This window comes from Schistocerca americana, chromosome X (assembly GCF_021461395.2).
Source record: "Schistocerca americana isolate TAMUIC-IGC-003095 chromosome X, iqSchAmer2.1, whole genome shotgun sequence".
NCBI classification, from domain to species: Eukaryota; Metazoa; Arthropoda; class Insecta; order Orthoptera; family Acrididae; genus Schistocerca; species Schistocerca americana.
In genome coordinates this window covers 335,056,176-335,079,476 of record NC_060130.1, presented here as the reverse complement: position 1 = coordinate 335,079,476, position 23,301 = coordinate 335,056,176, and positions in this window count along the sequence as shown.

The window sequence follows — 23,301 nt, the reverse complement described above, 5'->3', positions numbered from 1 at the left end:
CTTTAAGGAAGAATTTGGTCAACACTTTCAAGACCTGACAACACTAGACTGAGATTTTGATCTGTTCGCCTCTCCATATTCAGCGAATATTGAAAAGATTCGTCCTGAGCTGTAACTAGAAATTATTGACCTGCAGTGTGACAGAGAATAGAGACAAATTTCAGAACAAGAAAAACATTTTGTAATTCTACAGACACTTCCCTCAGGATAGATTTCCTCGTTTGCACAAACTGGCGGCTACAATAATATCAATGTTCGGTTCCAAGTATGTTTGTGAACAACTGTTCTCTGCAATGAAATGTAACAAGACGCGCCTGAGAAACGCATTGTCTGATCGAAATTTAAACTGCACGCTGCGCCTACAATGCACCAGAACAATTACTCCGAACATAAACGCAATTGTAAAGGACAAAAAGTACAAGATAACCGAGAATCTCACACTTCAGTGACACCTTTTATTGTGTAACAGTTCACAAATTAATACGAATGTAGAGGCATACACTAAGCTAATAAAATTATGTGGAACGTGTACATTCTCCTTTATTTGTTTCATTTGTCGCAGTAATAATTCGTGAGTGATATCCGTGCAGGTGGCCGCGGATTTACATTGACTGGCGGCAGCTGTTGTGTGCCCCACGTTACTCTCCCCACTTTCAGCTCTGGTCCGGTAGTGGGGGTAGCGTGCTCTCGCTGCTCCGTGCGTGCTCGCGCCTTGCTGCTCACAGCTTGCTCCGCGAGCATGTATGTTGTGAAGCCCTGGTATAGGGCATACTGTTCTAATAAGCATCACATGTGGGTAGATTATGTGGAAGAGTTCGGGAGAGTTATAAATGAGTTGCCTCACTCTACCACAGAAATACCTCGACAAGAACTATTGACAGTTGAGAAAGTACCCAGTATTATTGAACAACAGGTAAGTTTTCCACCGAGAGATGATCTCCCAATTAATGAAAAAAAGGGACTTAGCTTTAAGCAGGATTAAAGAGAAAGCTGATAAAAGACAGAGTAATTACAACAAGCAGGTTAAGAGAAGGAAGTATCAAATTGACGAATTGGTATTGATAAAGGCAAGAAACAGGTCTTCTAAGATAAATTCAGAAATTAAGAAGTTTCATGAATTGTATGAAGGGTCATACAAAATAATTAGGATACCACACCCCAATGCTGTGAAAGTAGCTAACATAAAAACGGAAGTAAGCAAATGACTCTACAATATCATAGACATCAACAAATACGATGGACATTAGTAGCCCTCAGGGGGCAATAGCGTTCTTTGCATTGCTAGGTAGATGACGGCTACCAGGTACCCAAGTTAACTGACAGCATTACTTCATTTTCTTTCATGCTGTTCGTTCTTCCTCGTCTTTCATTCTGAGCTATATTCTGTCTTCTTTACATTCTTCTCTATCCACGGCTATGACAATTTTTTACCCGATTTGTGACAACAAACATAATTAGTGACAGCATAGTAACCCAGCAGTATTAACATCTGCATTGTATGGGTGTAAAACAGGAATAGTCGGAAAATATGTGAACAGCGAGTTTTATAACACCAAAGTATAGCATCACAGATACACAAGCTAGAGGACACAGTATTACATTGCCTTAAGAAACATCAGTATAAGCTTTTAATGACATTACATCTATCACAAAATATACAGTGGAACGATTTATTTTTGAATTTTAAGAACTAGTAAGTATTACACATCACACATTAAGTTTGAAAAATCTGGAAAAAGTAGCAAATAAGTTAAATATGGGCTCTTATTACAGTCCTAAACTAGCATTTGCTGAAGAAGAGGACGACGCTAAACCAGGTAAGTGAACATGACGAAAGAACGAGATTTGGTGGCAGAAAACGATGTCAGGAGATTATTAGTGCAAAAGTTGTGCTAAGTTTTGTGGAAATAAATATATTATATTCTTAAGTATGAATTGCCAGCGACGCAATTCCCGCTGAGGCAAAAGAGTATGTATTTATAGACAAGGGATAGTCCTGCCAAAGAGGTTTATGTTGTGGAGAAATATTATTAGGCGACAGGTAAGTCGCCCAAATGTAAATGAAGAAGTGAGGAGATGAGAATTATTCGGCGACGTGTAAGTCTGCCCATTATTTATGAAGTATGAGGAAGTGGAGGTACAAGGCGATGTGTGAGTTGGTCCATTATTAAGGAGGTATTTATTGGCGAAATGGTTCCACCAACTGGTTATGAAGTACGAGAGAATAGACGTATTGTTATTGACATGAGCAAGACACAATACCAGCACGAACATCTCAAGGGACGCAGACACAATACAACTACGATTTAAAGGTAAGGCCACATTATATAAAATATAGAGAATAGCTCACTGGTTTATAATAAGAAGTATGAAAGCTACAATGGTAGCAATGAATAGTTCAAATAGTTCAGACAGCCCCTGCATGAAGTCACATAATACTTACATACGACTTTTGACGCAGGAATGATAACAGAAGTGTACACATATGAACACATTAATACAGTTTCACTGGTTATAGAAATAGTAACAACGCTTACATGAGAAGAGAAAGGTATGGTAACTTTTACTGTTGAGTGACGCAACGTTTCTGACAGCCAAAATTTTCATTAAGAGAGTTATTCTGAAGTGTTTTCTCAATCTGTCAATCACAACTGTGTGCTAATTAATGATAAAAAAACTGTTTACGTAATATCAAAAATGATACTGTATTGAAAAATGTAGAAATAACGTATGAGAATGAGTTGGAGGTGCAGTCATATAAGTCTGCGTAATAAAACAGTTATATGGCGCAGAGCTGTCTGTCAGAGTTAAGGCGTACGGCAACAGCTGGCATCTGCATGAATGAGTCACGGCGCTAGTACTGGACGTCACATGTTGTGAATGGACATCGACCCATCATACGCAGCGGGCAACGCCCTAGCCATATGATAGCAGTCACTGTTTATAAACAGTAGCACTGCATTCAAACAGAATGAAGTTTGCTTTTTAGGTCTATTCATGTACATATTCATTGTATTGTATAATTAAAAGGTTATTTCAGGGATTAGTTAGGTTTTATTAAAAATCTAATATAAGGCATTTTGTATTGTTACATAAAATGTACCGGTCCTGCATGCTGGAGTTGGAGACTGAAAATGGACGGTCACTTGTCAAATCCAACACCAGTTGAGATGGACTACGCAGTGCAAGACCACTTAATGGACAATGGAAGCCCCTGTTGCTCTTGCGAATCACATGCGTTTGTTCCTGTAATAGTGAAAGTGTACATAAAAGATTTTCAGTCATTTATTTTCGAAAGTGTGAATAGTGATTTTGAAAAAGACGGCAATGAGCCGAGAAGGTCTCTATTTTAATACAATTTATGTAATGCTGTCATTTCTTTTGAGTTTCAATTGACGGCAATGTTAATGTTTTTTAGATAACTTCATAATCTTTTTGGGTAAATTTAAAAGACAGCTATAAGCTGATTTTTTCTTGTGTTTCAGATAACTATGTGGTTTACTTTGAAACTTCGTTTATTTCTCACATGTTTTGTGTAATCACATGATGATATACTATTTGTAAAATGTTTACTTATTCTTCATATTATTGTGTTAGGAGCTGAAGATGTAACTTTATGTTGACAATGTTTGTGGTGTAGGGTGTTACTGTTTTGGAATTTATGACAGGCATCACATCATTTCCTTCATCTCAGATTTTGGAATTTTAATAATGATATTAGGGCAGATTTGTTAAAGCAAGCTTCTTGTATACAGGTTGAATTTTTAAAGTAGGGACAGTGGATAGCTTGGCTCTTGAGAGATTACCTATTGGTTCACAGTTGTATCAAAATTTGGTTCTATTTTTTGATATATTTCCAAAATTGAGTGTTGTCTTCGAGAACACCCCAGTTTTTGGAAATCTCAGAAGGAAGGGGATGTGTAATATTTCTGGCTTATTCAGCCATCATATTAGGCTCCAGGAAGCTATTCCCAGGGCAGTGGAGATGCAAGAAGCATAGAGATGACGCAATGTGGGATATGAGGTACCGGTGACAGACGTTAGATGCGGTACCATTCCCGTGAGAAAGACCGCCTGCGTGATGCTGCTGCTCTGTGATTGGTTGCTGTGTTCGGCGGTAGGGCGCCAAAACGTTAAACTTTAGTTGCTATTATTAATTAAACCTGTCTTCCAAATTACTTCATTTCTTTAAATAAACATCTCTCAACAGCCAGCTATCAACCAGTCATTTCAAAATTATTAAAATCAAAGTATTACTAAAACAAAATACTGACGATATTACTGCCGATGCACTTCGGTGGCGTTCGGGTCACGCCTTGCTGGCTTGGCGCGCGAGATGTGTCGGGCAGTCCGGCTTTCCAGTTCTGACCGTTGCAGTAGACAGACATGTTGTCTGTTATAGCAGTATTTGTTTCATGCAATTTTATTTACTACAGTTCCGACCGTCGCTAGGTACAGACATGTTGTCTGTAATAGTAGAATTTGATTCATGGAGTTTTATTCTCCAGTTCTGACGGTTCCAGTAGGCAGACATGTTGTCTGTGGCAGGATGGTTCAAATGGCTCTGAGCACTATGTGACTTAACTTCTGAGGTAATCAGTCGCCTAGAACTTAGAACTAATTAAACCTAACTAACCTAAGGACATCACACACATCCATGCCCGAGGCAGGATTCGAAACTGCGACCGTTGCGGTCGCTCGGCTCCAGACTGTAGCGCCTAGAACCGCACGGCCACTTCGGCCGGCGTGGCAGGATGTATTTCATGTTATTTTAGCCAGATATAATGACTGTGGAAAGATATGTTCAATACGTTGTGATCAAGAATAATTTCTCGTGTCTATATCAATAAAAACGCGAGTGGCATCCAAAACGAGTTATAGTTTATTCGTAGCAGCAGTTCCTTGCGAAGTTAATTTCAGCCTCAAGAAAAAGAATCCACAACCTGCGTGCTGTTTTCTGCGCTGGGGACATCATCATCATGAAGACAGCAGGTTAGTGAAGTGTAAAAGAACTTATGTATTCCACACAGGGCAGTGGAAACAACTAGGCACCTCACATGTACTGCATGCACAGTACAAATGTGCTCAGTGACACGTCATCTGCAGTATTGCAGAGGAGGTGAAGAAGGATGTAAGTATTAACACTATCACACTTTTATTCCTTTTTCTTGCCGTACCATCACTGAATCTTCGATACACAGGCCGAACAGCCGTAGAACTAGACTGTGTCCATGCTTTACGAACTTTTTTTCAGAGCAATTCTCTCTTAATCGTCGAATCTTATTGTTCTATCTTGTGCAGAGTGACTTTGCATTTGCTCTCCTGTAAAACTGGGTATGCTTTTCTCAACAATAAGTGATCTGATCAGCTCGTTAAGTGTGTCAGATATTAGTATTATCCACTGCTAAGCTTTGGTGTAATTTTTCGCAGAATAAAACATATGGGCTTGGAACTGTGTTGTGAAATGGCAGATGGGTTTTATTGTGGAAACAACCTGGCAGACTATAACTGTGTGCCAGAACCGAACATGAACGTAGAACCTTGCTTCGGTTCAGCATATACTTTCATCCGGGCAAGAAGCTTCAAAGTATATCATACTCCACTACCCAGTGAATGATTTATTCTGGTATTTTATTATTATTTAGTTGTGTTACATTTCCCAACAAATACATACTCTTTGTTATCTAAATATTTCTTCACTGTGTAGACTACATTGTTCAGCAGGTACTTCTTCATGCGTTTCTAATTAATTTGATGTAGTAATCTCTCTAATCTTCGTAAGTAATTCATTGACTGTACGACATTATTAAAAGGTAGAAAATGATGTTTTTAAGTTGACTGTACGACATTATTGAAAGGTAGAAAACGATATTCTTAAGTTTTCTGTTTACTCTATGCTGACAGACCTAAACTGAGTTTTAATTTTGCTCCACGGCGTTGGATAGACTTGCTTTTTACGATAATTGTCACCACTGGTTTTTAAGTGCATAACTGAGTGATAAACGTTCTCAGACGTAGTAGCTACAACTTCAATATTTCCTATAGATATTTACAATGAGCAAGAGTGCTGTTTTTGGTTATTACGTATTCTCCAGGCCCTTTCCTGCAGTTTATGTATTCATAATTTATGCCTTTGTTCTCAAGGGAAAAAAAAACACGATTCAACAGCTAAGCATTTAGTGCATATATGAATAGTTTATCATTAGGATTGTGACCCTTCGCATTGATGATGGGACTGTGGAGGTATTGCATACTGATTGTATTCTTCTTGCTTGTATCTTTACCTGGTAACGCGGAAGAACGAAGTGGCTTGTTGAAAGTCGTTATGTGTATTCGCTGGCTGCGCGAGGCCAGGCACCTGTGATCAGCAGGCACGCTATCAGGCCGTGCTGTGGAGCGTTCCAGGTTTGCTGAGGGACGGAAATGGCCGCCGTTAACGCGCCGTAGCGCCAGCCCAGCCCACGGCGCAGCAGATAAGGCAGCCCCGCCTCCCTGCCACTGAGTCAGCACTCCGCGCAGTCTAGACGGTAGACGCTGCTATCGCAATGTGCTGGCGTTCTTCGCTAGTCAGTCGCCTGGGAAACGTATATTTTGTTACTGCCATTATTACGACAGGGTCAGCTTTACAACTGTTGCAACTAACTCTGCTGAAGAGCCCTGTTTCTTGTGAATAGTCTTCACGTAGTACAGTAACGTCACAAAAGTATTGTGATTTACATCTACATCATACTCCGCAAGCCTCATGATGGTGTGTGGTGTTGGGTCCTTTTTGCAGCACTGAGCCCTCCAATCCTGTTACACGAGCGAAAACCGCGTGGAAAGAATGATTGTCGGTAAGCCCCTGTATCTACTCTAAATTTCTCGAATTTTCTCCTCATGTTCATTACGCTAGACGCATGTAGGGGGAAGTAATATGTTCTCCGACTCTTCCCGGAAAGCACTCTCTCCGAACTTTGAATAGTAGAACCCTCCGTGATATCCACTGCCTCTCTTGTAACGTCTGCCAATCGAGTTGGTTGAGCATTTCCGTACGCTCTTCGTCGGATCGTTTCTAACTTCTCTATCAGTCCTATCTGGTAGGAATCCCACATGGATGAACAATACTCAAAAATGGGTGGAACAAGCGCCTTACAAGGAACTTCTTTCTTGGCTGAGTTACATTTCCTTAAGATTCACCGGCCGGAGTGGCCGTGCGGTTCTAGGCGCTGCAGTCTCGAACCGAGCGACCGCTACGGTCGCAGGTTCGAATCCTGCCTCTGGCATGGATGTGTATGCTGTCCTTAGGTTAGTTAGGTTTAATTATTTCTAAGTTCTAGGCTACTGATAACCTCAGCAGTTAAGTCACATAGTGCTCAGAGCCATTTGAACCATTTGAACCTTAAGATTCTTCCTATGAATAGGAGTCTCGCATCTGCTTTTCTCACTATTTGCTTTACATGGTCATTAGGGTAGTTCCGGATAGTTAGTCGTAGATATTTTACGGCAGATACTCTTTCCAGCGGTTTGTCATTGATAGTGAGCTATACAGTAGAGGCTTCCTTTTCCTATGTATGCGCAATATGTTACATTTATTTACGTTAATGGTCAACTGCCAGAGCCTGCACCATTCATCAGTTCTCTGGAGGTCATTCTGCAAATTGTTACTATCTTCTGGCGTTGCTACTTTGTTATAGACAACCTCATCATCTGCGAACAGCCTTAGAGAGCATCCGTCCCTTTCTACTAGATCATTTGTATATATTATAAACAGTAATGGTCCTACCACATTTCCTTAGGTACACCGGAAATAACCTTTACATATATCGATTTTGTTCCGTTAAGAGCGACGTATTGAGTTCTGTCTGCAAGGGAGTCTTGAATCCAGTTGAAAATCTGCTCCGATACTCGATAAGATCGTATCTTTTCACTAAACGGCAGTGCGGGACGGTGTCAAATGGCTTCCTGAATTCAGGGAACACGGTATCAACCGGCTCTGTGGATCTCAAGGAGGCCCAGAGCGAGCTGAATTTCGCAGGATCTCTGTCTGCAGAATCCATGTTGATTTTTATGGAAGAGGTATTCCTTCTCCAAGAGCCGACCGCGGTGGTCTAGCGGTTCTAGGCGCTCAGTCCGGAACCGCACGATTGCTACGGTCACAGGTTCGAATCCTGCCTCGGGCATGGATGTGTGTGATGTCCTTAAGTTAGTTAGGTTTAAGTAGTTCTAAGTTCTAGGGGACTGATGACCACAGATGTTAAGTCCCATAGTGCACAGAGCTATTTAAACCTTCTCCAAGAACGTCATAATTATTGAGCATAAAACTAATTCCACAATTCTACAACAGAGTAACGTCAAGGATATGTGCCTATACAATAGTGTGCATCTGTCGTACGACCCTTCTTAAAAACGGGAGTGATCTGCGCTTTCTTCCAGTCGGTTCCAGGTACTAATCGTTGCTCAAGCGATCTACGATTAGTTACTGCTAGAAGGGGAACAAGTTATCTCGCATAAACTTTGTAGAATCTTACAGGTGTCTCATCTGATCATGACGCCTTTCCGCTACTAAACGAGTCTAGTTGTTTTTCTATCCCGCTATCGGTTATCTCAATATCTGCCGTTTTGACGTTCGTACGACGATTGAAAGGAGGGACCATGTTACGATCTTCCGTGGTGAAACAGTTGTGGAAGACGGAATTCAGTATTTCGGCCTTCTCTCTGTCATCTTGTGTTTCTGCGATAGTATGGTCACTGAGTGAATGAGTAGATGATTTTGACCCGTTCACTGATTTTACATACGACCAAAATCTCTTAGGGTTTTACTCAGATGAGTTGACAAAGTTTTACTTAAAGTCATTGAACGCTTGACTCTATGCTGTCCTTGCGCTCATTTTCGCTACCTTCAGCTTTTGTTTGTCAGCTAGGTTTTTACTTCTCTTGAATCTGAAGTAAAGTTCTCTTTGTTTATGTAGCAGTTTTCTAATACGGCTATTATAACATGGTCTTTCCCATCCATCAAGACCTTGTATTGTATAGTATGGCATTGAACTGGGGACCTAGAAACGACGGAGAGGCTTCGTCCCCACCGTAGCCCACAGTGATACATAACCCCGCAACAGGCAACAGCAATCCACTCACACCACCGCCGCTCCAAACCAAACCTAGCGTTATTGTGCGGTTCGGCCTCCAGTTGACCCCCTCCCGGGAACGTCTCACACCAGACGAGTGTAACCCGATGTTGCGTGGTAGAGCAATTAGGGTGTACGCGCACGTGGAGAAAGTGTTTGCGCAGGAATTGCCGACGTATTGTAACTGAGGCGGAATAAGGGGAACCAGCCCGCATTCGACGAGCCAGATGGAAAACCGCCAGACTAACCAGCATACCAAACCTCGACACTAATCTGCCGGGCGGATTCGTGCCGGGGACTGGCACGCCTTCCCGCCCGGAAAGCAGTGCGTTAGACCGCTTGGCTAACCGGGCGGGCCCTCAAGACCTCACTCGGAACATATTTGTCTAGGGAATATGGAACGATTCCTTTGAATTTTTTCCATTGATTTCCCACATCTTCGTCCTCATCACCGAATATTTGATGCTCACTGCTCAGATACTATGAAATTTGTATCCTGTCACTTTTGATAAGTAAAAATATGTTCCTACCTTTCCTAACATGCTATGTCAGACCCAGTGTCACAGATGCTATCACAGCCTTATGATCACTGATACCTTCATCTACGTTAACTGCTGCGATTAGGTCATATCTGTTTGTTGCTAGGAGGTCTAAGACGCTACCCTCATGTGTTTGCTCTCTATCTACTCAAAGTAATTTTCGGACAAGACATCCAGAACAATGTCACATGGTCCCCTGTCTCTGCCACCAGTTTTGAAAGCATGACACTTACAATATATACCTGGCAAGTTGAAGTCATTCCCTGTTACAACGGCATGATCAGGAAAATTACTAACGATATCCTGCAAGTTGTGTCTGAAGTGCTCTACCACTGGAGCTCCTGACCAAAGCGGTGTAGAAAAGCATCCGATTACTATTTTTGACCGATCTTTATTAACTTCAACCAGATTAATTAACAATCGAAATCTGTGATAAACTTACTAGATTTTATCGAACTCTTTACTGCAATAAATACGCCGCCACCATTGGCGACTAACCTGCCCTTATGATAAATATTCCAATCTGAACTTTGGGTTTCTTCGTCATTAACGTCCGGTTCCTAATACTGTTTGTGCGTTATAACCTTCGGTAAGTGAAAGTAATTCTGGGACCTTTCCTTAGATGCTCCTGCAGTTTGCTAAAATCATTAACCTTTTCTAACTCTGATCTACGACGACGAAAGTTCTCTGAGGACACTATGGCTAATTTATCAGGCAAATCATCTTTGATCCGAAGGGAGGATTTCTCTAACCTAAAAAAATGCCCCATGTGTCGCCACATATACTCCGCTACCCTAGTAGTGTCTTCCTGCGTGTGGTGCACGCCTGACCTATTAAGAGGAACCCTGGAACTCTGTACCTGATAGCGGTGGTCGAGAAATTCACATCCGGCACCGTCCTAGAGTCGTCTGAGCGTCTGGTTTAGACCTTCCACTCTACTCCAAACCAGAGGACCGCGATCAACGCTGGGTACGACAGGAACCCTGGAATAGACAGTTCAGCCTGCACCCCGCGTGCGATGATATTTGCCTTCACCAAATCAGGATGCCCTCAGAAGCCAAGCAGTAGTCGTCATTAGCGGCCCTCACACAGACGCTCCTAACCGCGCGATTTAGGATGCGCCACGCAGTTCCGCACGCAAGAGCGCCCGTGTGATTGCAGGTATAATAATAAAGGATGGGGCCCCTGCACGCCCACACCAACGTGGTGACCAACATAAAAGTTCTACTGTCATCTCCGTAAACATGTTAGTTTTTGAATCAGGCGTCACAGGATGCAGGCTGTGATGTTGTCCATGCGTCTGGGTAGGATTACTCATTAACATGATCCATCAGGAGATAGAAGTGGTCGAAAACGATTGAAGGGTAGCGGTTGTAAGGGCAGAGGAAAAAAAGTGCCAAGGCCAGCGCCAAGGGAAAAAAACCTCTGCGACAGTAGGACGGGCAGTAAGGGCAGTAGCGGCTTGCTAGCTGCGACAGAGCATGCAAGGTGAGGGGTGGTTAGCGTGAGGTATCGTGCGACGTTACCTATGTACTGCGTGGTCGTTAGCTAGGCCAGTCCGGTGCTGCGGCTGGGCTCGCTTGTAGTCTCCTGGGCCGGCCGCAGTGGCTTCCTCCGTGTAACATAAAAGTTCGGCGCGGCAACGCATGCGCTGCTGTTAGGTCCTCTGCTGCGCCTTGTCGTCAGTGACTTGGTGCAGCTTCATCAGGCTGGCGCAGAACGACGGCGAACGGCTACCATACAGCGTCCTCCTCTACTGCACGGCGCAGCCCTTCTGCATTGCAGCTGTGAGCTGCTCCGCTTGTCCAGTGATCTGCGCCGCTTCAGCGTCGGAGAGATGCACGCCGTTCGCTCGCGCTTGCGCGAGGACGGCTGCCTTTCTCGGTCCCTTGGGGGGGCCACTCCCGCAGCGGGCGGCGTCGCCACCGGCTCCTCTGGGGCGGCGGTTGTCTTCTTTGCGCCTTTCACCTGCGGTGCTGCTGGAACAAAAGCTGGGATAGGCGCGCGAACGTCCTTCTGCGAGGTCGCAGGACTGTTCGCAGGTACGACTGCACTGAGGCCTTGGGCGAAGACTGCTCGCAGTTGCCTCAAGGCCTCTTCCTTCTCTGCGGCCACGGCGGCTGCGAAGGCAGCCCTCTCCGCCGCCATGACGGCTTTGAGGGCTGCTGTGGCCTCCTCCAGGGCGGTGCCGAGTTCGAGGTCACGTATCTTCACGGGAGGGCGAGCTGCGTCCTGGCTGCCCGTTTCCGAGCGGCCGTCCCCGCCCCTGGCAGGTGGATCTGCTGCTGCGCCGTCCCTCAGCTGCACCGGGCTGTTCTGCGCCCTCCGCCGTTTCCGACGTCGTCTTCTCTTCTGCTGCTGCGTCGGTGCGGCCCCGGCCGCTTCGCCGCCCCCGGCACGGTTGCGGCTTGAGAAAGCCGCACAACCGCGCCAACTGGCGACGTGCGGGCCGCCACACCGGACACAAGTCGGCAGAGCGTTGCTGCCGCGGTCGCAGGCGCGGCTGTCGTGCTCACCTGAGCACTTGACGCACCGCGCCGCGTTGCGGCAATACTTCGCAACATGGCCCTCGCCCTGGCACCTGAAGCACTGGGGCTGAGGGTCCATGGCGGTTGGGAGAGCCTCCGTCGTAACCGGGAAGCCCAGCAACTTCCGCAAGTCGAAGATGTCGCTCCCGCCGTCGACCTCTTCCTGTTGGTCCGGTTGTGCAACCTTGCGGCTGCATTACCAAACCCGGCTCGCAGCAGCCCTTCCCGGACCGCTGCCTTATCACAGCACCAAGGTAACCCCCTGAGAAGTGCCTTAGTCGTCTTCATCCTTCCTACGGAAAGTGCCTTCTCACGCGCCGGCCACTGCGACCTTGATCGCCCTGTGGTCGGCCACGTTTGCGGCTCGAACGCAGATCAGCGAGCCTGTATCGACAGACTCGTAGACCACCTCGTTCCGAGCGCAATTCGTCATGGTGTCGAACAGCGCTGTCCACCCGCCTTTGCACTTGACGTACAAAGGGGGGACAGGCCGCGACTCGTCTTCTCGGGAGTTCCTTGCACGGTCGGCAGACTCGGTGAGTTGCACAACCGAAGGACCCTTCGTAGCGGCAGGTTTCCTCTGCGCACCCTTCTTTCCCATGCTGCGAGGCGCGGAACACGACAATTTGCACGCGTTGTAAAAACAACGCACGACAATTTGCTCTCCGCGGCGCCCACAGCACAGAAAACCTCTTCACGAGCTCTCAACGGCCGAGTAAGCGAAGCGCGCAACGGCAGCGATGCGCTCGCCTCGCCAGCTCAGGCCGCTTTCGCGCGTGATTGCAGGTAAATTCAAGACGCAGGTGCGCGGTCAAGCTGGCGGTTAGATGCGCCCCGCTCTTGCCCGCCAGCGCATTCAAACTTACACGCCTGGCGTGTGGCGTTCTCACGTGTGCTGCTTCTGCTCCACTGCGTTGCCTACAGCGACGTGAATTATTGTGCGCTCTCCCGCTGGTTGTTGTCAGTAACCGACAGTACTCGACGCGTTGCTGGACGAAGGACTTTTTGACGGAATTTATAAACATCTACAAAGAGCAACAGTGCTTGTGGAAAGTGAGATCAAAATACTACATAAGTAAGAATTTAAAGAACGAAGCTAATGGTAAATTGGTTGCATTTTGCAAACCAGTTTTTCCTGAAGCGAACCGCGACTTTGTTGCAAGAAAAATACAAAGCTTTAGGGAGCTCATTTAGAAAGGAGCTGAAGAAAGTTTGTGACAGTAAGCGTAGTGGCAGTTCTCTCGATGACATTTATGTACCAACTTTGTGGTACTACGACTTGCTTTTATTTACTGTAGATCAAGAGGTGCCAAGTGCGAGTTGTTCGAACATGGATATTTCCGTGGGTGTGCAGAGCGGTATCTCTAACTGATGACAATGGAATTGACAATGAAGCCAGTGATGAGGTCAACGAGGTTACGATTGATGGTGGAAATCAACACAATGAACGACAACTTGAAAAAGTGAGTTAACGGTTGTGTATTTATATTGTTAAGAGTACAGTTACTTGAATGTACTTTATAGCAATAGAACTTGCAGAAAAATGTTAGAACAATGTTATATCTTTTACTATACAGTTCCCATGTAATGAAACATGTTACACTCTTCCAGCACGTAACATGTCTTCCTGCCAGGGCACACCTCCCTCTGAGACAAAATATTTCTTACATGTTTCTCGATTGTCTTTTGCTCATATAGATGGATTTCTTGACACCGCAGACTGTAAACCAGGTAATTCCACTGCTCCCTTTCGCCAGTCACCCTCGTGTAATGTACAGTCGTGGACAATACGAGCGAGACCCCTCGTCTTTTCGTTATGCTGATCCGCACGGCTTTAAATCAGCTACACAGCATAACAGGCAAGGCGACGAAGTGCTACCAACACACTATGCACAGATGTGAAATTGACAAACTATCTGAACTATTTTAGACTGTTTTCAATAATTTGTATGACTATATTAATGCTGATTAGTGTGTTAAATACAACACGTAAATATAAGACAGAACTGAAAGAAGAAACACTAATTGGTATGAAACGGACCAATAAAAATGAATTTCAGCTTATCCAGATAACATAACTGTTTCAGTAAGACAAAGAACCCCAGACCTATACGAATTAGCAAAATATTATCCGCATTCGGCCGCGAAACGGTCTGTGCCAACGTTCAGACCAGTCATACTGGATTACCGTTGCTGACCTACCATGAAAGTGTGCAAATTTAGCAATGCGTGAAGATTCATAACGAAATTCACTTAAAAATCATTCAGTACCACATTTAAGTCAATTCCATTATTGACAGAAGCGGAAAAAGTAGGCAGTAACATGTATGAAATTCTACAAGAGTGTCATATTGACATCCACAGGGCGCCAGTACAGAATAAAGGTAGCGATAATACGTATTGGGGGCGCGAGAATTTCTTAAAATTGCTTTACTGATGTTCTACCTGCCTCCATCGAGAGTAGAACCGAAAACAAACCAGACCTTCCTTTCAGTACGCTAGCAGACAACCCAGGCAAACAGCCCTCTATTATTACCCCAGACATGAACAAGCCGGCAATTTCGCAATGAAAACCTGCAGTTTCTGTTGCATAGTGCTTTCTGGACTCAAAAACATGAATTTTCTTCCATTGTGTCACCGCTTATGTGACAATCATTCGGGATGTTTATCGAAATAACAAAATACTGTTATTAGAGAAAAAATTTTCGTAGGATAATTCTGCACCACCCCAGGAAATAAACGGCTACATAGCTGCCAAACGTATTCTGCACTGTTTCGAAATCTCCAATAGACTCGCCACAGCCAGAATACGTTCATTAGCCGAAGTGTTTCTTAAGCTAGCTAGCAATGGGAATGTTCGCACTTCTAAAACGCGGTGGCATTAATACTGGGATGTGAATTACCACGTGTATAGGCAAATGGATTCTATTTGCATTCCTGTAAACGTGATTTCGATCGAAAGCGCAGCTATGATTAATATGCTGATGTATCGACTGCAACTAGAACATTTCGAATAAAGAGTAGCGGGTGTTATTTAGAGATGGGGGATGCGCTCTTGAACTAATTCATAGAGTTGAATCTTTCAAAGGAGTGAACAATCAGTGATTCAGAAAAAAAGAACGGTAGCTCCAAACGTTTCCCACGGCAGAGAGAGAGAGAGAGAGAGAGAGAGAGACGGAGCATATCAGCAGCGCCTCTGCTGGTCAGAGCACAGTGCACGCCACATAACACAGCCAGCGCCGGCCTCTGCCCTGCTTCTACCTTGGCTGCCTGCATTGTGCAGTGCCCCATTGGATTTTGTGTTTCACATATGCCGTGCCGTCCATGTGCGTCGTCTGCCGCGCGCAGTGTCTGGCGCAGCTTAACTTCGCATCGCACTCTGTCGGCGATCGTTTCAGTCGCACGTCCTGCCCTCTGGGCAGTTGATGCGAGCAACAGGACAGAGAGCCACCTAGCGGATAACATAGGAACTACTTGCAACAACCCGCTCGCAAGGGAACGGACGATTTGTTTCGGAGCGGGTGAGTTCACCGCTCCCCCCACCCTCGGAACTCGCCCGCTCAACGCTCACCCCACCGTCTCGACTCTAGCCAGAGCGTTGAGCAAAGCGACTCAGGTGTCACTCTGGTCTCTGCGGTCTCAGCTCACGCAGTAATACAGCTCGCGGCTCGACCCGCTCGACTCAGCGCCTCTGCATCGGAGTTCGTCCCTACTGGATATTGTTCTTCGTAGTAATACCGCTTTGTATATTACATTATTATGTTATGTATACATCAATTGTTTTTATTTTATTTTTATTTGTTTAAACTGATTAGATTAGGTTCCTGATGACTCCTCTTACTATAGGATTTTTATTATGGACACTCGAATTTACGCTTTAATTACGAGCGAACCGATAAACGTATCGCAAAATGTGATACACCAATATTTTCCTTGTTTTATTCTGCATAAGGCTATATGCAGCACTTTCGTTTTACAGTCAAATTTATATATATTTTTTTTCTTATTCTGGTACGGATTTTGCGATTTTAGGCGTCTTCGGAAGGAAACGTTCACTTTAAAAATATATGGCTTGCGATGAATTTGTATGAGGTTAATGAAATTTTAATACATTATAGCCAAATATATTGTTAATGTAAATCTCAAGTTACAACATTTTCCGATCACCCAAAAAACCACGATAGTGCAAAATAAATCAATAATCAAAAACTTTGTCATATCGTGGAAATTTCAATAAACAATACAAAATCCTTACTCATTATCTGTGTTACTTAAAAATAGGATCAAATAAGATCAAAATACAGGTGTAGTACTGGAATAAACCAAGTTTAAAGGACAATGTGCCTTCCATTTATTTTCTATTGTAAATGAGTGGTGAGTCATGAAAATGAGCTAATTCATTTCAGGGAGTGAACAGTTCTGATCCAATCTCTGAAAAGAACAGTTTTGCCCATCTCTAGTGTTATTTATGCGGTCCTCATCTTCAGTAGCTGTCGTAGCTGTTTTCGTTGTTAGGATTTCGTCACCTAAACCGGTAAAAAAGGAACCCTACTAGTCTCACTTTCTTGACCGTCTATCGATCTACCCAACCCTTAAAACCCGTTTACCTCCAGAACGGGTGGACATAATAAGCGGAAATGTATCGCACTTCTTGCGGTAACCGGCCCCTTGGTGGTGTAAAAAAGTGAGCTTCTATGTCAACGCAATCTAAAGATATGACCGTTTATGTAAAGAAAATTTACGCGAAAGGTCAAAAAATGGCTTCAAGAACTATGCGACCTAACTGCTTAGGTCATCAGCCCCTAGACCTAGAACTACTTAAACCTAGCTAGCCTAAGGGCATCACGGACATCTATGCTCGAGGTAGGATTCCAACCTGCGACTGAAGCAGCCGTGCGGTTCGTGACTGAAGCGCCTGGAACCGCTCGGCCACCGCACCCGGTGAAACCCTATTCACCTCATGTATAATGATAATATATACTGTCTAGTGAGGATAAACTGTATTCGCCAGCAACTCAGTTCGTCTGATCACGGAACTTTTGCGAAGCTACATTCAAACTTTGTTTGAGGTCGTCTGCAATATCTATTTATAAACACCCTAGGAACGTCGTATGCGATATCCACTTCTGAAGACGCTGGCAGATACTGCAGTGCTATAACAAGTAGGTGGGAATTTATTGTTATTGATCCATGTATGACACTTTATTTCAATATCAATTTAACGCCCCTAGGTGTTCGTATATGGCTGAAACTAATGAACAAAAAGTAAATAAACAGCAAACAACTTCTATGTTCAAATCAAATGAAAGTCACATGTCGTAATTACAATATAATTTCGTTTTTACATCTACATGACTACATGAACAGGATTTCTTTGCAATCCGGACTCACGTGCCTGGCAGAAGGTTCGGATTATTTCTCTACCGTCCCACTCATTAACAGTGTGCGGGAAAAAGGACCACTTAAATCTTTTCTTGCGAGCCTTGAATTACATTATTACTATGGTTTCATCCTGTGTAAGTTCCCGAGGATATATCCTGAACTTGCTGAAACTTCGCTCAGTGAAAGAGGGGACAAAATAAGTGAACACGTGTCTCGGCTTATCTGCTTACACTCTACCGCTTCTGAGAAAACGACGGTCAAAGTTTTCAATGCGCTGTTGCTATAGTGTAGATACCTCTTAGCGGGTAAGCATTCAACTGAAGCGGTGGCTCTGCGGCTGCCATAGCGACTTCGGAACTTTGCGCTGCGAGTTCGAAACCCGGTTTTTCCTCTTTTTCCCCCTCACTCTCTGAATTATCTACGAATGTTTATTCCAATTTATGTTGAAACCTTGTTGTCGTTATTCGTAAGTTAATTTACTGTGTAAAGAAATAAGTTAACAAGGGAACACATAGTGCGTAGTGGGACGATCACTCTGTTGTAGAAGTAATTCAGAAGCCAAGATCGCTTAAATACTGTTTACTGGATAACCGGTTTCAACAAACTAAAGGTGCCATCATCGGAACTGAATGTAGGTTAACATTTATAAACCATTTGGATATAGCGATACATGAGGCAGACCAGATGATTTTAGATCAGCTTGTCTCATTCGTTTACTATTTTTTTAATTCATTAATTACACATAAAGTTAATTGGCGAATAATGACAACATTATTTCAACATAAATTAGAAAAAAACATTCGTAGTTAATTCTGATAGAGAGGCAGGAAAAAAATAATAAAAAAACCCAATATGTTCTCGAACACGGGAATCAAAGTTAAGAAGGAACGACGGTAGCCACTGAGCCACCGCTTCAATTGCGTTCCCGGGTGCAGAAGGTATCTACACTAGGGCAGCAGCGCGTTGATAACTTTGACCGTCGTTTTCTCGGAAACGGTCGAGTGTCTGCACATAAGCCGAAACACATGTTCGCTTATTTTTTCCTCTCCTTCACTGAGCAAAGTTTCCGGACAAGCAGCCTATGACACCTGGCGAGTTCCCCTCGTTAGTCGAGTCGCTTCTTACGCCCGGCGAGAATTATGTATGCCTCAGAGTAAACTGCGCCACTTGGAAACACGGCGAGCAGGGATAAACATGTTTTCCTTCTTATAGGGCAACCTTCTACAGATAAAATTCAGGAAGTGTTCTTCAGGTTGCCTCAGATATTTCAGAAATGTTTCTTGCGTTAGGCCTGCCCCATATGCAAAACGTAAACATTTCATTTCATGTAATATTTATCAGTATAAGACATGACAAGAGCGGACCAGTCCCTTATGAGAAAAATTACAGATTCTAAGTTGCTCCACTATGTAATGACACGGGTACGGGCTTGCGATCTCTCGTTTATGCCATCGATTTCCGTGTTACACATACTTGGCACTTGGCCACTGCGTTGTGGCTGCCATCGTGGAGGAGGCAGTCTGTTTCCTGCCAGCGCTGTTTCCGCAGCCGATATTAACCGCGACAAATCATTCAGTCAACGCTAAACGGTCCATCTGGAAGAGGCGGACGAGGGCGCTATAATAGCACTCCATGCAGAGGGATCTTCAAATGCCGACATAGCAAGAACTATGGGTCTTCACAAGTCGACGGTAGACAGGTGGACCAGACGAAAGGAAGAGAGTGGTAACCTGAATGGGACGCCGCGAAACAACAGCATCTCAGGATCAGCAGATACGCCGTTTCAGTGAGAACCATCCATTTGTCAACGCACGACAAATTCAGCAAATTCATGACGCTTGGAATGAGTTACTTGAATCTCCTAGTTATGTGGCTCGAGTTGTGGGCTCAATGCCCAACAGACTTCCAGGTGTTGTGGAAGCCAAAGGAGGCTATACGCGATACTAAGCAGCATCAGCAGTGGTGTTTCTTTTTTTTCAGCCCATCACCAATCAGCTGCAGAAGCTGTTTCAAGTTTTATTTTATTTTACTTTATTTTTTTTTTTTTACAGATGCATATTTTATATATTATCAAGGAAACGCAGTAAGCGGAATTTGGACAAACAAATTAATTCACAGCAGGATATGTAATATTTAATTTGATAAGAGAAGAAATACTCACCTTATATATTCATGCAGTCTCTATAAAATACATGAGACACATGTATATGCAAGAAGGGTACAAAACAATGCAGCACAAATTAAAAATATTGAGAAGTTCGCCGATGAAGGCGTAATTGGAGAACAAAGGTAGGGCTAGAAGGAGAGGTAAGGAAGCCCGAAAAAACAGAAAAAAAGTCAAATACCCAATAGACTTTGAGTCGTTGTCGCAGTAAAGGGCGGTTGGTATATGCGATTCGGAGCAACAGTAGAAGAATAGTTTTATTTACTGAATTTTGAGGCTTCATTTTGTGACGGCTAAACAGTGCTGCATCATGAAACACGGTATTTGTCCACATGTGGCTAAACATCAGAGGTGTAAAAAATTTTGAGAGGTGCCAAAGTTCTCTGGAAGAGTAACGTGTTTTAGACAAGAAGATGATTTTTAGTTCATTTCATTTTAACCATTCACACTATGCTTCGACATTCTAAGCTTTGATTTCATTTTATTATTATGTATCTTTTCTTCAGTGAAAGTCAACGTTAGTAAGTTCCAAAATATGAAGAATAACTGATTCAAATGGCTCTGAGCACTATGGGACTTAACATCTATGGTCATCAGTCCCCTAGAACTTAGAACTACTTAAACCTAACTAACCTAAGGACATCACACAACACCCAGTCATCACGAGGCAGAGGAAATCCCTGAGCCCGCCGGGAATCGAACCCGGGAACCCGGGCGTGGGAAGCGAGAACGCTACCGCACGACCACGAGCTGCGGACGAAGAGTAACTGGAAGTTTTTAATTTGTGGAATAACGTACTCGTATTTAACAGATAATATTTTCAACAAATCTGTAGTTATAGGACATATTAAGAAGCAAGTCAAAAATGGCATGCCCGCAGCTCGTGGTCGTGCGGTAGCGTTCTCGCTTCCCACGCCCGGGTTCCCGGGTTCGATTCCCGGCGGGCTCAGGGATTTTCTCTGCCTCGTGATGGCTGGGTGTTGTGTGATGTCCTTAGGTTAGTTAGGTTTAAGTAGTTCTAAGTTCTAGGGGACTGATGACCATGGATGTTAAGTCCCATAGTGCTCAGAGCCATTTGAACCAAAAATGGAATTGTGAAAAGATCAGGTTCGTCTCTAAAGGGTAACGATGGTAAAATAGCAAATACGAAACTATGGGTAACAACTATTGTTTGTGGTGAGGAGCCGTAATCGATATGCCACTATTCTGTAATTGTATTTCTGAAGTTTATCGTCAATCCTAGGACTGACACCGATACTCTGTTTTACGTAAAGAATATAACCTTCAAAATTTATTTAGCAGCGCAGAATATTAAATCACAGTTTATAGATCAGGAACCTAATCCAACTGCCTTTAATTTTATTCTCACGGATGACATTGAGACATTAAATAACAAGAGAAATAACAAATCTCTCAGAATCAATATAGAGAATTCATGTGTCCAGTGTATTCAAAAGTTTGCTATAACAGCGAATAATTGCTTTTACAGACTCCTTCATGCCAACATTTTCTGTCGGACAATGTTTGAAACTAGGACTAACAACGTAAACAATTTTACCACAAATTGTCAAATTGGAAGTCGGAGAGCCAGTTACATAAATTACGTGGACAACAAACGTTATTGAAGTAAACTGATCACAGGAGGCATCCAACGCATTTATTGTGAGTTACGTGCACAGTATGTAAACTGACAACGCCACCAACACACAATACCACTAACAATGGAACATCCCCATCGCACCGCCCTCAGATTTAGTTATAAGTTGGCACAGTGGATAGGCCTTGAAAACTGAACACAGATAAATCGAGAAAACAGGAAGAAGTCGTGTGGAACTATGAAAAAAATAAGCAAAATATACAAACAGAGTAGTCCATGCGCAAGATAAGCAACATCAAGGATAGGGTGAGCTCAGGAGCGCCGTGATCCCGTGGTTAGCGTAAGCAGCTGCGGAACGAGAGGTCCTTCCTTCAAATTTTCCCTCGAATGTTTAATTTTTATTTTCAGACAATTATTATCTGTCCGTCCGTCCGATGCGAGGTAACTGCGCCGTAATATGATGACGCTACACCTAAGCAAACATCGAAACACATGACGTCAGTCGACTACAGCGCACGGAAGAGTGAATATTCCTGCTTAAGAGGCTCCCTGGCCAGCAGTTGACTGTTCACTACTTTGGATGAGAGTGCATTAAATACACTCCTGGAAATTGAAATAAGAACACCGTGAATTCATTGTCCCAGGAAGGGGAAACTTTATTGACACATTCCTGGGGTCAGATACATCACATGATCACACTGACAGAACCACAGGCACATAGACACAGGCAACAGAGCATGCACAATGTCGGCACTAGTACAGTGTATATCCACCTTTCGCAGCAATGCAGGCTGCTATTCTCCCATTGAGACGATCGTAGAGATGCTGGATGTAGTCCTGTGGAACGGCTTGCCATGCCATTTCCACCTGGCGCCTCAGTTGGACCAGCGTTCGTGCTGGACGTGCAGACCGCGTGAGACGACGCTTCATCCAGTTCCAAACATGCTCAATGGGGGACAGATCCGGAGATCTTGCTGGCCAGGGTAGTTGACTTACACCTTCTAGAGCACGTTGGGTGGCACGGGATACATGCGGACGTGCATTGTCCTGTTGGAACAGCAAGTTCCCTTGCCGGTCTAGGAATGGTAGAACGATGGGTTCGATGACGGTTTGGATGTACCGTGCACTATTCAGTGTCCCCTCGACGATCACCAGTGGTGTATGGCCAGTGTAGGAGATCGCTCCCCACACCATGATGCCGGGTGTTGGCCCTGTGTGCCTCGGTCGTATGCAGTCCTGATTGTGGCACTCACCTGCACGGCGCCAAACACGCATACGACCATCATTGGCACCAAGGCAGAAGCGACTCTCATCGCTGAAGACGACACGTCTCCATTCGTCCCTCCATTCACGCCTGTCGCGACACCACTGGAGGCGGGCTGCACGATGTTGGGGCGTGAGCGGAAGACGGCCTAACGGTGTGCGGGACCGTAGCCCAGCTTCATGGAGACGGTTGCGAATGGTCCTCGCCGATACCCCAGGAGCAACAGTGTCCCTAATTTGCTGGGAAGTGGCGGTGCTGTCCGCTACGGCACTGCGTAGGATCCTACGGTCTTGGCGTGCATCCGTGCGTCGCTGCGGTCCGGTCCCAGGTCGACGGGCACGTGCACCTTCCGCCGACCACTGGCGACAACATCGATGTACTGTGGAGACCTCACGCCCCACGTGTTGAGCAATTCGGCGGTACGTCCACCCGGCCTCCCGCATGCCCACTATACGCCCTCGCTCAAAGTCCGTCAACTGCACATACGGTTCACGTCCACGCTGTCGCGGCATGCTACCAGTGTTAAAGACTGCGATGGAGCTCCGTATGCCACGGCAAACTGGCTGACACTGACGGCGGCGGTGCACAAATGCTGCGCAGCTAGCGCCATTCGACGGCCAACACCGCGGTTCCTGGTGTGTCCGCTGTGCCGTGCGTGTGATCATTGCTTGTACAGCCCTCTCGCAGTGACACACCGGTGTCAATGTGTTCTTTTTTCCATTT